Genomic DNA, 15,975 nt, shown 5'->3' with positions numbered 1-15,975 from the left:
ACACTTAACAATCAATAATAAAATAACACACACAAATTAATAAAATAAAAAAATTAGTGAGCTACATATGGAATCTATTTCTAAGATGAATTAAATAATGGTTCTCTTAAGGATTGACTTTTGGAACTGAAAGGTTATTGAGCTCAAATTCTTAAATCAGTTTATGAATCAACTTTCACTAGTAAAGTTAATGGTACCTAAGGAAACAAGATATAATTAAAGAGGTTATATAGTAATTAATTCCTATTTAAATTATGAACCATTAACAGAGGATTGAATTGTATGTAGTGATTAAATCGATGGACACATTTTATATATTTAAAAATACTCAATAAATAGACTGCAATCTCATATTTTTACTGGAATAATATTGAGACTAATAAATTAAGGCTATTATATTAAAGAGTTTTAATTAATAATCTAAGTTTATTGGAGCTTGAAATTATAGGTCCATAGATCCTCGAGATGATTCTATCAACACCATTCAAGGTAAAAGTGGAAATTGTGAAAAATCAAGAAAATGGCATATTTGGAAGAACTTTGTTCTTCAGGGTCAAATATGTAATTGAGACAAATTATTTAATTAATGTGCCCATTTTTTAATTTGGCATTTTAATTAAAGGAATTTTCAAAATATTTTTTTAAATAAGAGAGGATTTCGAAATTGGCATTTAAATAATTGGAATAATTCATTTTGAATTAATTGATTTTATTTATTTAAATAAGTGTAAAAAGATATTTCTAATAATTCAAATTAATTGGGAATTTGAATTAATATTTATTCTTTAAATAATCTAATAAGATAAGTTATCAGTTTTAGATATTTTAGAATAAATAAATTATTAAATATAATTAAAAGAAAATTAGTTGGAACACATCCCTAGAAATAGGGGTGTTCATTAGATGACATCCAATGTTTTTAAGCCCATCCAATCTGATCCAATCATCCAATTGGATGTTGGATTTTTGGAACCGATCCGATCCAATCATCTTGAACCAACCGATCCGATCCGATCCAATGGATGATTGGATCGGTTCGGTTCCATCCATTGGATGCATCCATTGGTTATCCGTTGGATCGGATTGGATCCATCCGATCTTTTAAAACCTTTATTTAGGCTGATTTTTTTTAAAAAAATATATTATTTCAATTATAAAAAAACTAATTACTCATCCAAATAATAAAAATATTTAATTGTAATGTTTAGTTTAGGGTTTTTTTAATCATCCCATGTGTGCAAGCCTATAGTAAGCTACAGTGAGGTATTGGATGTAATTGGATGGAAATTGGATCGGTTCGGTTGGTTTTTATTGGATGTCGGATGGTCATCCAACAACCGACCGATCCAATTTGGATTTTTAAAAATTACATCCGATCCAATCCAATAGTAATTGGACATCCAATTTTTGGCGGTCGGTTTTTTTTGGATCGGTCGGTTTTAATTGGATCGGATATTTTCTGCACACCCCTAGGCTAGAAATAGGGCTGCTACACACCAACCATAGTCCAGGGACTGTAGTTGGCGTGTAGATATAGTAACTGATCAAGATTGGATCTTGATATTTTTCTTTTATTTATTTAATGATAATAGATTTATAGTTGGGATTTTAAATTTTGAATTTAAGTAATTATTTTATAAATCTATGAGAAAATATAGTTTTCAAAAGATACATAATATTTTAGAATATTCAAGAGAGAAAATATATCGTAATATTTTCCCATCCCTGAAATTTGTCTCAGAACTTTGTCTCAGACCTAATATTCCAAGATCTTATGTGTTGAGAATATCTTGTGAATCAAAAATATTTTTCTACCTTTACTCTACGTGCCCACACACGTCTTGAGGTGTAGAGATACATCTTGGAAGATCTTGGTCTGAGTATTTTAAAGAACTGCTTTGGATTGGATGTTCGTTGGAGATACAAAAAGATAGCAGGGATTCTTGATAGTTCTTCAACTGTTAAAACCTCATTTTTTTTTTATTTCTCTATGATTAATATTTTGCATGTTAATTGATCCAATTATTTAAATTATGTTTAAATAATTTTTTTTGAAATCTTTGGGTCCAACACCCTGTGCTTTCCACTACACATATGGTAAACTAGTTGCCAACAATCGGTACCAGAAAATTCATTAATCCCTACATGCATTAATTACTGTGTGGGTATAATTTCCATTCTTATATTAATGTAATATGTATTGAATGGATGGATGTTTATTTTGATGAATGTTTATTCTTAAGAGTCGTTAATTATATGGTGTTTTGGATTTTTCTAGATCAACAAAATTGTAAGCCATGTAAGGCATGGGATTTTTTGTAATTTAATTTTCTACAGTAGTATTATTAATTGCAAAAGTGAAAAATCTCGAGCCTCAACACCCAAGGGTGCCAAGACCCTCTCGGCACCTCGAGCCTCTACGCTTGCGACTATCGCATGCCTAGTCGCCCCAGCGCCCTATTGCATGCCCGTACCTATTGGGGTTTTATACGCTAATTAAAAACCAATTTGTTTGTAATCTCATTTTATTATCAATAAAAGAATAGAAATCATTTTTGACTTGGTCAATCACTTTGCTCACATGTTATATTTTCATGATTATTTGTTTAATATAAACTTCTATTAAATCCCGAGCATATAGCTAATTATATTTATAGTGACATGATCACAATGGAAAATAAATATGATTATATGTTCAAAAATAAGTTAGTCCTAAGATTAGTCAGTGCATAGGATTTACACTGACTTGCCCATCTATGATATAATCTACTTACACATTGTAGTGTTAAGGTCTTTCCAGAATATTAGCAAAGTAGATAAGATCGGATGTATTTGTTACATCGGACTGGACCGATATTGATAGTAAATAGGATAAGTAAACATGTCATTATTATCTATTCTAGTCATATCATATAGTTGACCATAGGTCAATTCAATCTCAATTCTGAGTGGTTAGTATTCTAACTGATTGTATTATTTGAGTTCTTTGCCTTGTTTGTTACCAGCTTACCCTATGGACTAGTCCATACTTACATCTTGGGAACTCGGTAGTATAATTGAGTGAGAGTGTTAATCATAGATATGAACTTCTATAGCTTTTGATGAAGAAGTAAAATGATGGTTCCTTTTAGTTTAGTTCGAGGTGCAAAATGATAGAGATCTCATTTCAATAATTAATTTTAGTTTACTGAAATATCATTTACAAGGAACTAAGTGTTTTAAGGATAAAATACAATGAGGGGTAAAATGGTATTTTAGTTCCATCTCATTGTAGACCGTCTATAGAGGATTAAGTGATAATTATGGTTGTAACAATGGATAACTAATAATGTATCTATATTGGTTATAGAGTGTTCTATGAATTCAAGAGTGCAATTCCGAGTCTTTAGTGGAGTCACAAGGAGTTAATAAGTTACTAAATTTATTTGTTACATTTATGATAAATTATTGGAGCTTGATTTCATAGGCCCTTAGTACTTTGGATAAAATCATCTAGATAGTATTAATTAATTGATTTAATTATCAATTATAATTATTAAAGTTTACCAGGTCAATTTTGGATAATTTCACAGAGTTATGCAATTTAGAGAAGAAAATAGATTTTAGGGTGAATTTATTAATTAAGAAAAATTATTTTCTAAATTAATAAATAAGTTTAAATCAAGGTTCAAATTATAAATAATTAATTTGATAAAGGATTTATATAATTAATCAATACAAAATTATTGACCCTCGATTTGGCCAACGACATGGAGTCAGATTAAACAATAGAAATGAGGTGAATTCAAGCCAAAAAGACAAATGACACAAGGATTTATAGTGGTTCGGCCCCAAATGATGGTAATGACCTACGTCCACTTAGTGTTCTTATTAATGTAATGAAAACATGTGATCAGTGAACTAGGGTTTACTAAGTTTTACAAGCTCAATGATAGTTACAAAGAATTGCGTAAAAACAATGATTCTCTCTCTAAAGATCCAAAAAGATCCTTCTCACGAACCCTTTGAGTCTTATTTATAGACTCAAGGATCTCCTCATGGGCCGATGGGCCTTGATTACATTTAATACTAGCATATCTCAATCATAATGGATATTACAATTATTACATAAATGCAAGATCAAATATCTTTAGAAAATATCTGATATACTACGACCAGCCTAGTCGACTAGGAAATATGCCTTCTGCCGTATGAATTCTCCTCTAGTCGATGGTCGACCAGAAACATAGCTGCTTAAATGGTCACGCACATCCCATGTGCGTACTGGTCTTGCCACGTCATCAGATGAATCTTTTTTGGGTAAACATTTGCCCCCTAAGTTTATTTTAATGCGGCCAGCATTTAATAAACTTACTCGAACAACGATTCATCTGACCTCTCACATCTGTCAGCGCCTTTTCGAAAAAGTAAGCAATCAAGACTTTTGCAGTTTCCCATTAATAATTTGAAGGCTAGTACGATTTTCAATACATCAATACTTTACTCCCATCATTACCTCTTTAACTACACCTTGATCAGTATAAATATATTACCGTTCCCACTTTTCAAGTTTTACTGAATCCTTCTCTCTCTTTAAGAACTCAGAAAACTCTCAAGAAAAACTCATAGAAGCTTGGTGATCCAAGACGTGTTCAATCAGCTCTGAGCCACAACCTTTGTGACTCCTTTGCAAGCCGTAATTCAAGTAAGCTTTGAACCCACCTCTTTTTTTATGCTATCTAGAATAAATTTCATGGATTTTCTAGTTTAGGCGTCCAATGTTCTTGAGAAAAAAAACATTGGGTAATCGAGTTCGTACAAATATACGTAGAAACATGATATAGGAATCTTAGGTAATAAAAAACACTATGTTAGGTTTAGAAATTAATATGGGAAATAGGAGTACTGATTTAGGGCCCAAAATCGAAGTAAAAATTCGATTTTACTATTTTTGGAAAAACTGGGTTTTTCCTGCCTGTTTTCGGAGTCGAAAAGTTTTCTTGAAAAAACTTTTCACTTCCACTTTTTTATTCATTTTTCCAAACTGCTCGCATGTTCTTAGTGTTTATGTTAGGATGCTGCTGGTCATATAAAATCTTAACTTTTATACACGAGCAATGTTATCCTTGCATTTCTTCTTCTTCTTCTTCTTCTATCTATTGGTCGTAGATTCTCATTTCCCCTTTACTCTTCTGAGATATTCATGCACGATCCTTAGGGAGGTCAGAGGCCAATAAAAGATGATCTCCTTGCGTTGTTGTTCAAGGATCTAGAACAACTGTCATTTCCTTTCCCTGGGCCTTCATTTTCGCGCCACAATCCCACGACCAGTTCTCCAGACCGTAAGCCACACATGGGTCGTGTTAAATACACAGCTCGTAGGAAAAATAAAACCACCCATTCTCCTTCTAATCAACCAGCAACCGACACCAAGGGTCCTTCAAATGATCCTCAACCTGTAAATTTTGCACCACCAGAAATTCAACCCAAAGCCCGCCCTCACGACGGCCTTCGGGCAGAAGTTGATTGGTATGTCGCACCTCCTAGTGTCATATCGGCTAGGACGGTGACAAAATATCTCAAGAAGTACGGTCTTTCTGGGGTTACCTCAGTCAAGCCTACATCCGACCAAAGGGCAAACATCCCTGGAGGCACCTTCAGTGCCTAGTCGAGGTTTCACATTGAGGAAGGGGCAAGCTCCTGCACGAATTTTTTCAAGGGGTGGCCAATAACTTCGAGGTTGCCCCCTTTCAAATAACACCCAACGGATATAGAATGCTATCAACACTCTATATCCTTTACAACCATAAAAAGTGGCATGTGCCTATACCACACAAGATTAATTATCTTTTCAATCTCAAATCCAACCCCATCCAAAACAACATGGGATTTTTCCACTTCTGTCACCAAGAATCTGCTCGCATATTCCTGAGTGACGTCACCTACAAATCCAATATAGGAAAGTACTTCCTTACGATAGACCTGGTCTCCGAAAACCTGGCCTTCACACGATGAGGTAAATTTCTCAATCGTTGGTCGTTTATTTTCTGTCAGTTTTTCCTTCATTCTCCTTAGAACACTGGTGTTGTGTCTAGGTCCATGGTACCGACTAGACCCTACTCTAGAGATGGAGATGAGGGCCGTAACCCTGGCCAGCATGACAAATGTTGAAAAGAGCATAAGGAGCTGGTCACTGAGAGCAATCTAAGGTTGGTCGGCCTTTTAGCACCTCACCAAGATGTGAGGGAATCCACCGCGGGGAGTGCCACTGGAGAGGAAATCCCCAAGCAACAACAAGATGTGTCACAACCCCAAAGGAAATGACCAACAGGAGTGACCATCCGGGAACCATCCAGCAACCCTCAGGCTACTGCTTCCCTTGCCCAACATTGGAGGGGTAAGCAAAAACTACCGGAGTACACCGACCCTGTACTTGAGTCTTCTTACGAGAATGGTATATACTTCTCACTCTTAGATAACTTTCCCATCCCTTTTCATTTATTTGACAGGGATGGTAACTTCAAATTTACGACCAGTAATTTTAATTCAGACTTCTTCGAGGCAGAGAGTGAGTGTATCAGTAGTTCTATAAATAATATATCGACCAGTAATAATAGCTCAGGTATACTACTTAGAATTTCTCTTTCCATTATTATATTATTTTCTGATCTTTTGTTTTTGTTTTGCAGTCATGCCTTCTGAAGACGCTTTTGATATATACACAAACGTCGAAGCTCCTTTGAGCAAAAATAAAGCGAGTAGGCGGCACCCTGGGGAGAGCAGCAATGATCCCTCCAAGAAAAGGTCTCGAACAGAAGACCCTCCAGCACCCACTCTGTCCAGGGTCACGACACCTCCTCCTCCTCCTTGCAATAGCCCTCCCCCTGAGGAGGCGGGGAGATCTATGGCCAATGACCTATTGGGTAGTGCCTACAACGTTACCCATGAGAAGCTTCAAAGGCTATCCAGGCACCGTTATAGCCAGGAAGCCTTTTCTCATCTCCCTCCGCTAAAGAATAGCCAGGTTATCAGCCGCAGACTATCTGAAGTCCTCAGTGTAAGTGTGTTTCTTCTTTTTTCTTCAGTCGAGCAACATTTTCTATAATCGCCCCTGACTGGTTCACTTTTCTTTTTCTATTTGCAGGGTATCATGACCATAGGTCATAGCTGGCGTCAAGCTGAGGAAACTGAGGCCAGACATGTCGAGGAGATTAATGCGGCCGAGGCTAGAATTGCTAGCCTGAGCGAAGAGTTAAGGAAATGCCAAGAGTCAGTGGCCAAAGTTACTGCCATCAAGAAGAAGTTTAAGGAGGCTTCAGAGATTAACTTCAAAGAAGCAACCAAGCTTCAAGATGACCTGGTGATCAGCTGGAAGGAAACCGTCGAGCTAGAGGAGCGAGTTAAACTGCTCGAGGAAACCAACTCTCGCAATCTGGAGAAGTTCAAAGGAGCGACCTTCAACTGCTTCTACTTGTTCTGGAAAAAAAATCCAAAGGTGAACTTCGACTATCTTCCTGAGCAGAGAAAACACGCGGAACTGGCAAACTATGCCGCTCGCCTAGAAGAGGAGAAGAGAGCTTAGGACTCTCTTGAAATCTCCTTGGCGACTGGCACCAAAGTTGTTGAAGAGGATGCAGGGACCACAGTCGACCAGCAATCCCAGCTAGATCCTCCTGCTGCTCAGTGATTTAAATACTCTTTTATAATATATTTGTAACTGGAACATACAAACTATGGTTCGTAATGTTGATACAATTTTGCTGCTCAAGGCAGCTATTCTTTTAATTTATTAATTTACATCCGAGCAGTAATTGCTCGCGGTGTAAAAACATTTCGTTTAGATATTATAATATTTTCTTATACTATAACATCGGTTCAAATAACCGAACTTAGCATAGCACTTTGTTCTGATTTTACAAAATTTAAACTAAAAATTTTGAAAAATACCCTAAGTGTCGTAGTATGCTTTCCTTTACTTTGCTCGTGTATTTACATATACCTGTTGATATGCTTTGCTTTCTTAGTATCTTATATGCCCCCCCAAGTGATTGTGGAGCTTAAGGTTCTCGATTACTTTCCATGACCAAGTCCTGTTTGAACATTACTGCTTGCATACTTGTAAACAATTATCGATAATATAGCAAAACAACACACGTAATGAGCAAATACTTGTAAAATATACAATAAATGGCAAGAATAACTGGTTGCACACAATTCCTTTTATTTCTCATAATAAATGGACAAAATCGTGTCTGTATGAGTGATCAAAGATTGATCTTACTCTTGTAACCGACCAGCCATATAATTGACTAGCCCATATTCATAAACTTGTAAAAAGTGAAATTAATACAAGCCAGTTCTTTAAAAATAAATGTTTATTGATAATACTTGCGTAGGTGTTCTCCATTCCAATAGCGAGGAATGAGAACTTCGTTCAAGCGAGCAAGTTTACATGTGCCTGGTTGAAGAATTTCTTCAATCTAATATGGACCCTCCCAGTTTGGTTCGAGCACTCTGGTAGCCTAATCGCAAGTGTTAAGAAAAACTCTTCTAAGTACCAATTCTCCCACGTTAAACTTTTTGTCACGTACTTTAGAGTTAAAATATCGAGCGACCTTTTGTTGGTAAGCTGCTACTCGAAGTTGAGCTTGCTCGCACCTTTCATCGACCAAGTCCAAGGACTCCATCAATAATTGATCATTAATGCTTTGATCGTATGTCAACCTTGTATGTGATGATGGGTTGAGCTCAACAGGCAACATGGCTTCATACCCATAGGTTAAAGAAAATGGAGTATGGCCTGTTGTTGTACGATGGGATGTTATATACGACCAAAGTACTTCTGGTAACTATTCTAGCCATGCCCCTTTTGCTTCTTCGAGCCTTTTCTTGAGTGTGTCCTTCCGAGTCTTGTTGATAGCCTCAACTTGTCCATTCGCATGTGTATGAGCTACCGATGATAAACTTTTTATAATCCCATGCCTCTCGCAGAAATCAGTGAAAAGATCACTGTCAAATTGTGTGCGATTATCCGAGACAATTTTCCTTGGCAACCCATACCGACACACGATGTTTTTGATGACAAAGTCCAATACTTTCTTGGTCGTTATTGTTGCTAATGGCTTAGCTTCAGCCCACCTTGTAAAGTAGTCAACAACAACTACTGCATACTTGACATTCCCTTTTTCTGTAGGTAAAGACCCGATCAAATCAATCCCCCAAATTGCGATTGGCCATGGGTTTTGCATCTGTTTGAGCTCATTCAGGGTTGCTCGCACTCTTCGTTTCATTCAAACTACTTGTAGCCCGTGAGTAGATTAAAAAATGGAACACACTTGTTCGTTGATTTGTAAATTAATCTACTCAAGGCGGCAATCCTCCTAGTTAGGCTTTGAACATCTTTAATCTTGGAAGGAGACTGCATCTCGATCAGTGCTTGAATCTTTTTGGGATTAGCTTTGATTCCTCGTGAGTTTACTATGAATCCCAAAATATTTCCTGATCCAATGCCAAAGGAACACTTGAGGGGGTTCAGTTTCATCTGATATTTGTTTAAGATGTCGAAGCATTTTCGCAGGTCCTTGATGTGTTCATCAGCTTTCTTTGACTTAACCAACATGTCATCGACATATACTTCCATGCTAACACCGATCAGCTCTTTGAACATATGGTTGACCAATCCCTGGTAAGTCGCACCAACATTTTTCAAACCGAAGGGAGTTACTTTGTAACAGTAAAATCCTGTATCTGTTCGAAAGCTATTGTGTTCCTCATCAGGTAGATGCATGCTAATCTAATTGTACCCAGAGTATGCCCATGAATGATAAAATTTCATGCCCTGATGTAGCATCGACTAGCTAGTCGATCCTCGGAAATGGGAAACAATCCTTCAGGCAGGCTTTATTAAGGTCTGTTAAATCCACGCACGTCCTCCATTTTCCATTCGGCTTGGGAACTAGTACAGGATTGGAGACCCAAGATGGATAAAATTCTACCCTGATGAATATGTTTTCCTTCAACTTCTCAACTTCATCTTTTAGGGCCTTCGATCTATCTTTGTCAAGCAACCTTCTTTTTTGTTGTACAGGTGGAAAATTTTTGTCTATATTTAAGACATGGTTGATCATTGCTGGGTCTATCCAAACCATATCTTTAAGCGACCAGGCAAACACCTCCTGGTTCTCCTTCAAAAATTCCACCAGTTTTTTTTTGTTGTTGTCTCTAAGTTTTTACCGACTTTCACAACCCTGGTCAAATCTGCTTCTTCTAATTGGACCTCCTCGAGGTCCTCCATGGATCCAACATTTTCTTCAGAATCCCCAAAGCGAGGATCTAAGTCTCTATCCTCACTTTGGGCAACACCTTATTTGGTGACCTGTTCACTTGATTGGGCTTGTACTTCATTTACCAGCAGCAACCTTTTCTCGGCTTTTTCCCCCGATCTGCCTTTTTTTGCCTTGGTGATTGAGGAATTATAACATTCCTGCACTTCTCATTGGTTTCCTAATACGCATCCCACTCCTGCGTTAGTTGAAAACTTCATGGCCAAGTGCCAAACCGAGGACATTGCTCGCAAATCGACTAGGACAGGCCTTCCAATCACGGCATTATATACAGAAGGACAATCAACTACTATGAAAGTAGCGAGTAATGTCCTGTTTGTAGGTGTAGCCCCTACTGTGACTGGGAGCCTAATCGTCCCAGTTGGCGCGAGCCCTTCGCCGAAAAAACCATAAATGGTCTGGTTGCATGGTTCCAAATCTTGCACTGATAATTTCATTCTCTCCAGTGAAGATTTATACATAATGTTGACAATCTGGGAGTTCGCTCCTCTACGTTCAGCATCTCAATATCCTGGTCAGGGCGTAAGGTTCAGGCATATCTTTCCCTCGCCTTCCCACTATCACCTGCTATGTGTGGTCCTCCGCAAATGGCCAGCAATGTACCAACAACCAGAGCTGGCTGTAAAGGGGGGCGAGCATTGGCGTACAGGTTCCTGCTCGTTGCCTCCTTGAGCCTCTTGCTGAGAACCTCCAGTTGCTCGTACATATCTCCTCAAGTGTCCTTGTCTAATTAGGAACTCAATCTCATCTTTAATCTAGTTGCACTCATTGGTGTCATGGCCATATTCGTTATGAAAACGACAAAACTTGGTAGTATCTCGCTTGGAGATATCTTTCCTGATTGGGGTTGGTCGCCTGAAGGGAATAGTAGTGTGAGTGGCTTGGTACACCTCTGCTCAGCTATCGACTAGGGTCGTATAATTGGTGAACCTTGGCTCGTATCTATTTTATTTCGGGCGTTTGTTATCAGATGTTGTCGGCTCATGGTTCGTCCTTTTTCCCCCATTTTTCCCATTATTTTTGTCGTTGCCATTGGGTTTCCTAGACCCATTGGCAGCTTTGGTGGGATCTTCTTTCAGGACCTGGTTGTTTGTGGGAGACTTCCCTTCATTGGCAATGGCCTCCTCGAGCTTAATATACCTGTCGGTTCGGTCTAGAAACTCCTGAGTGCTCTTGACTCCATTCTTTCACAAATTGTTCCAAAGGGATGAGTGGGGTCGTACCCTAGTAGTAAGGGCCATCATCTTTCCATCATCCCTAACCATTTTGGCCCCAGCAGCTGCTTGGATGAATCATTGAACATATGCCTTCAAGGTCTCTCCTTCCTTCTGGCGAATTTTGACCAGCTGATTGGCCTTAGTTGGATGTACCCGACAAGCATAGAACACTCCATAAAACTCCTTTACGAACATTTCCCAGGAGAGTATACTAGCTGGGGGAATTTGAAAAACCACTCATGAGCAGTTTCAAATAAGGTTGCAAGAAAAATTCAGCACCGAGCATCGTCTAACACCTTTTGGATGTCCATTTGTATCTCGAATTTGTTAACGTGAAATACAGGATCTTCTAATCCAGTGAAGTTGGGCAAGACCGGCATTTTAAATTTGCTCGGAGTGTCTGCCATAGCGATTCTTTGCACAAATGGAGTGCCCTTTCTTCGATCAAACTCTATATGGGATGTCCTGACCAGTTGCTGGATGACCTAATTTAAAGCATCGAGTTGGGCCTGGTACTATTGGATCGACCAGTCCTGGGGGAAAATACTCGTCATGTCTTTCCCTTCTATCATTGAGAACATCCCTCAGATCTTCCTCCCTACACCTTTGCTCACTCGTGCCCAATCGATCAAAGACGTTGGGCTGTCTAGGTTGCCCCCCAGCATTTTGGTTTATTGGTCGGTTCTGCCTTGGTGCAGGGTTCTCCTCTTCACCCCTCTCTTCTTGCCGCTGGTCATCATTTCTCCTGCCAAAATCTGCCTCACTATAGTCATGGGCATCTCTAAATTGTGACTGATGATGGTGCGACCTGTTGTTCGCATTATTTCCCTCTCTCCAGGCTGGGATATCCTGATCGACGGGTGGAGGCCTGCGTTGGTCGGTAGGTCCCCTGGCATTATTATGTAGTGGGGTGCCCCTGACCGTAGAGTCTGACTCCACCTGTCTTCTACTTGCAGAAGGATGTTGTCCTCTGCTCGAGGGCTTCTAGGATGTTGCCCAACCCTATTCTGCCTTTGCTGCTGAGGGTTATCTCGAACAGTGCGAGATGGTGGTTGCTACTCAGGATCTTGGAACAACATCTCCTGTTGAGCAGCAGGGGGTTGCTCTGGCCTCTGAGGGTTTGTCGGTTATGACAGATTGTGGTAATGTTGGGGATGATCTGATTGTGGATTTTGTTGTGGGTGAGTACTAGGTGGCTATTCTGGTTGAGAGGTAGGCACTGGCTATCCTCGGGCCAACTCAATGGCTGCCTCCAAGGCAGCGGTGGCATCCCTCTGTCGGCGGTCCATGTCAGCCTGCTGCTCATTCAGCTCTTGGCGCTACCTATCAATTTCCCTCTGCTGCAACACCACTGTTTTAGCCACATTCTCTTTATTAGCCTTCAGATTGGCTAATTCTTCTTGCAGCACAATCGGAGTCATTCTCAAAGTTTCAGAATCCATCTCCTCCTCTTCCAATTCCACTTGTGGCTCATCCTTAGCCACACCTTGTGGAGGAGGTTGGGTTGGTGTAGTACCAGAAGTTTGCCCAGTTTTCCTAGTTGTTTTTGCCATTTTTCTTCCTGGGGGTCTTGAGTTTAGCTCTCAATGAAAGCACCAAAATGTTGACCCTCGATTTGGCCAATGACACAGAGTCAGATAAAATGATAGAAATAAGATGAATTCAAGCCAAAAAGACAAATGACACAAGGATTTATAGTGGTTCGGCCCCAAATGATTGTAATGACCTACGTCCACTTAGTGTTCTTATTAACATAATGAAAACCAATGATAAGTGAACTATGGTTGTAACGACCCAAAATTACTAAAAAGGCTTAAGGGCCTTGATTAGTGTGTCGAGAGGGCATAATTGGAAGTTATATGAATTACTGGTAAAACTGCATGTTTATGAGTATTAGATAAGCATGCAGGCCCTGTTTAGCTTGTAAGGGCATAATTGTGATTATTTGTGATAAACTGTTGAGACCACATTATTATGTGGATATATATATATATTTGCAGCATACGGCACGAGGCGATCCTAGGGAGCAAGTTAGCAGGAAAGTCACAACAGGAGTCAAGGGGCATTTTGGGAAATAGACATTTATTTGAGTTATCGAGTTATGGAAATAAATAATTAAAGATATATATGAGGTTAGAAAGCTTAGGAGGGAATTGATAACTCTTGAATAAAGAGTTATTTCATGTGCTTTTGAACTTATAATTGTGAAAAAAATCATGGGTGATGTTAGTTTATTTTTAGTTTTTGTAGCTAACCTTGATGTTTTCATTATCTTAAGTAATTGTAATTATTTTTTTAGTTTTTAATAGCTATTGGGTTAAAGATAATGATTTCATGGATAAATATTTGCACAAAGGAATGAGCTAACATATGAATCTATTGTGATGAAATTATGTTGTTGATGGCTGAATATTCAGGTTTGCTGCAGCAAACCTAAAGCATTTTGATCAGGCAGATTTTGGGGCACATGGTATGTGTGGCAGTCAATGGGTGAGCTGACATTTTGGCTGAGGTGGCAAGGGCAGAAAGAGCTATTCAGCATATTGGAAAAAAGGACAAAAATCAGAGGAAATGAGGACTTCATGTTTTGGGAGAAAAGGGGGCATTATGGTACTTTTGGGAAAGGGAGGAGAAAACCTAATATACACAAAAAGAGGTTCCAGACGTATAGAAAAGGAAGCAGCCATTTTTGGAAAAGAAAACCAGAAAAAGAAAGGAGAAAAACTCAGAATATCAACAAGGAAGAAGGAGGACAAATAAAGAAAGCTCAAGCATCATTTCGGATTTGTTCTTTCTTCTTTTCCTAAACTTTATTTTATTAATTTCTGAGTTGGATTCTAAATCTGAATATTATGGGCTGTTTTGATTGTGAATTAATGTTTATGAACTCATCCATGAACTAATTTTTAGGTGGCTTGAATTGTTGATGAACCCTATGTTATAGTCTATCAATTTCTTGCACTTTATTTTAGTAAAATCTCCTTTGTTCATTCAAGTGTGCTTATATTAATTTCTTGTTGTTGTTTGGCCAGCAATGGCAAGTTATTTAATTATGTTTAATGCTGGAAAGATTAAATGTAATGGGAAGAACTTGGATGACACAAGTCATAATCTAGGATAGGTTATGTTAGTAAGTAACATAGGGATATGTTATTTGCCTTGTGTAACTTTTGAGAATTAAACTTTGATTTGCATTCTTAAATCTGATTTTGCATAGGAATATGCTTAATTAGGTAGAAGAATTAATGTCATAAAATTTGAGAAAGTTTTATGGGTGTTTAAATGAATTATTGTTAACCTGGGAGTTTTGCTAGAGTATTGCTGCAGCAATCTGTCCGCAATTTGTTCAGGATGAATAATATAGGGGAATTCAATAATTCAAGTCCATTTCGCAATCCATATATGTCTCTCAATTTTCTTGTTCAGTTCAGTTTTTTATTTCAGTATTTCCATTTTTTTTAATATTTTGTTTAGCCTATAAACAACCCACTTGATTTTTAATTTCTTAAAATTGTTTAGTAATTGTTTTGCTTATTTTTTCTAATTTGCAATTCCTGTGGAGACGATTTACTTATCATTATATTACTTGTGTGATTGCGTGCACTTGCGTATTTAAAATCAAATATTAAATTGATCGCAACAAGTTTTTGGCGCCGTTGCCGAGGATTGAAATTAGAAATTTTTGTAATATCAATTACTTGAAATTTATTTATTTTTCTTTGTTGAGCTACTTTGTTTGCTTGCTCTTGTGTTTTCTCAGGTGACTTATTATATGAACGAGCAAGAAGACATTGAACTAGCTCCTATTGACCCTGAAATTGAAAGAACAATTAGAAGAAGACTAAGGGAACAGCGGGCTCAAAATCGCCTTAATATGGCTGAAGAGGTTGAAGGGGTTGAGGGTGCTAATAATGTCACTAACACAATTGCTATGGCTGATGATATAGAGAGAGCCATAAGGGAGTATGCTGCCCCCATGTTTAATGAGCTTAATACGGGCATTGTTAGGCCTAAAATTCAAGCACCCCAAGTTGAGTTAAAGCCCGTGATGTTCCAAATGTTGCAAATAGTGGGTCAATTTAGTGGGCTGCCTACTGAGGATCCTCACCTTCATCTTCGTTCATTTTTGGAGGTGAGCGTTTCTTTCAAGCTACAAGGAGTGACTGATGAGATCCTAAGGTTGAAATTGTTCCCTTTCTCTTTGAGGGATCGAGCTAGAGCTTGGCTCAACACCCTACCTCCCGACTCGGTGACTACATGGAATGAGTTGGCTGAAAAATTCTTGATGAAGTACTTTCCCCCTACCAAAAATGCCAAGTTTCGCAATGAAATCATGTCATTTCAGCAACTGGAAGATGAATCATTCTGTGAAGCTTGGGAGAGATTCAAGGAGTTATTGAGAAAGTGCCCACACCATGGGATCCCGCATTGTATAC

General features: G+C 38.3%; 1 non-coding gene across 1 annotated transcript; it reads right to left on the bottom strand.

Moving 5' to 3' along the window:
- Positions 1-15,854: 15,854 nt before the first annotated feature.
- On the bottom strand, positions 15,855-15,961 carry LOC133802922 (small nucleolar RNA R71). Its single transcript, XR_009877665.1, has one exon. It is a non-coding gene; the product is annotated as a small nucleolar RNA R71 (small nucleolar RNA).
- Positions 15,962-15,975: the final 14 nt, after the last annotated feature.

Source organism: Humulus lupulus, chromosome 9, assembly GCF_963169125.1.
Source record: "Humulus lupulus chromosome 9, drHumLupu1.1, whole genome shotgun sequence".
Classification (NCBI taxonomy): Eukaryota; Viridiplantae; Streptophyta; class Magnoliopsida; order Rosales; family Cannabaceae; genus Humulus; species Humulus lupulus.
The sequence above is the reverse complement of the archived record's forward strand: the minus strand, read 5'-3'. Positions and strand labels throughout refer to the sequence as shown.